Genomic DNA, 1,747 nt, shown 5'->3' with positions numbered 1-1,747 from the left:
AACTTATTCTCTTAGAAACAAAGAGAAACTAAGAAAAAACTAAGTTCTCTTAGAAAACTTGCTCATGATACCCCGTTGTGTTTGTTTGCTTTTTGTTATATGCCTTCAAGTCGATTACGACTTATGGTGACCCTATGAATCTTTTATATATATATATTCATAGGGTTTTCATGGTAAGAGGCATTCAGAGGCTGTTCACCATTGCCTTCCTCTGAGCCTACAGCACCCGATATTCCCAGGCGGTCTCCCATCCAAGTACTAACCAGGCCTGACCCTGCTTAGCTTCCAAGATCAGACGAGATCGGGCGTGTTCAGGGTAGAATGGCTGTAGTGATACCCCCTTAGCCAAACTATTATTGCTAAGGGGGGGACCTCAAGCAAAGAGATAATAATAATAATAATAATAATAATAATAATAATAATTTATTTATTGGTCGCCTATCTGTCCAGGTTAGTGGACACTCTAGGCAACTTACAATAACAAAAAGCTATACATAATATACATATACAAAAACAAACCACAGTCCTAAACAATTTAAAACCAATTTCCAATTAAAACATCATAAAATTAATCCTCCTTAATCCCACAAAAAAAAAGCAGCACACAAAAAACAAACAAACACCCAGGCCACCCCAGCCAGCCGGCTTATGTATCCCTCCAAAGAGCGACAGGTGGTAGCAGTCAGTCCCAGCTGGCTGGGTACCTGGGGCCTGGTCCTGCAGGATGCAGGTCTGTCAGGCAGAAGTCCCACAGGGAAGGGTGGTGGAGGTGGTGATCCCACAGCAGCAGCAGCAGCAGCAGCAGCAGCAGCAGCAGCAGCAGCAGCAGCAGCAGACTCTCCTTCCCTGGGCGGCGATGTTCTCTTCCTGCAGGCTCTGGGTCTCCCAGGCCACCCCAGCCAGCCGGCTTATGTATCCCTCCAAAGAGGGACAGGTGGTAGCAATCAGTCCCAGCTGGCTGGGTACCTGGGGCCTGGTCCTGCAGGATGCAGGTCTGTCAGGCAGAAGTCCCACAGGGAAGGGTGGTGGAGGTGGTGATCCCGCAGCAGCAGCAGCAGCAGACTCTCCTTCCCTGGGCGGCGATGTTCTCTTCCTGCAGGGCCTGGGCCTGCTTGGCACAATCAGAGGTTTTGACGTATCCTTAAAGCCTGGACACTCTTGGGCATGTTCAAAAGTGTCTGTTGCCATGCTTGGTGCAACAGACGATGTGATGCAAAAAGTTCTATTGAATCAGAACAACATTCTGTATATAAATCCATTTAAAGCCAATTCCTCCTGCTGCTGCTTCACCCAGCCTTCTCTGCTGCTGGAACTCTCCCCACTTCATTAGGGTATATTTGCTTATAAGGGAAAAACTAGACATGAGTACATTATAAGCTGGGTTTTATTTGTATTTTACCTTTTCTCTTAGCTTGTAATGCATCAAGAAATGTTGAGCTAAATGAATGAGTTTCCAGAACTCTGCAATTCTGAAATTTGCCACCATTGCTAACTTCATTCTGCCCTACAGTTCTGTGCACTCCTTTTCATTCATGGGAATGACCCAAGGCATTGGTAACAAATGGACAGAGCTGCACTATTTTCCTTCTTAACGGCATTATTTTTCATGTTGACTCTTGTTATCAAGACCACAGATACATGGGTTTTGCATGCAAAATATTACAAAACAGTAAAACCTCTATGAAAAAACAGGAAACAAGAAGAGTTGGAACATGCAGTAATTATTAGAATGAGATAGAAGACAAAG

General features: G+C 44.8%; 1 non-coding gene across 1 annotated transcript; it reads right to left on the bottom strand.

Annotated features, from left to right (window-relative positions):
* Positions 1–214: 214 nt before the first annotated feature.
* Positions 215–333, bottom strand: LOC133384756 (5S ribosomal RNA). Its single transcript, XR_009762686.1, has one exon. It is a non-coding gene; the product is annotated as a 5S ribosomal RNA (ribosomal RNA).
* Between the last annotated feature and the right edge of the window lie 1,414 nt (positions 334–1,747).

The sequence above is a fragment of the Rhineura floridana genome, chromosome 4 (genome assembly GCF_030035675.1).
Source record: "Rhineura floridana isolate rRhiFlo1 chromosome 4, rRhiFlo1.hap2, whole genome shotgun sequence".
Taxonomy (NCBI): Eukaryota; Metazoa; Chordata; class Lepidosauria; order Squamata; family Rhineuridae; genus Rhineura; species Rhineura floridana.
Note: the sequence above shows the minus strand (reverse complement) of the source record. Positions and strands in the feature narration are given on the sequence as shown.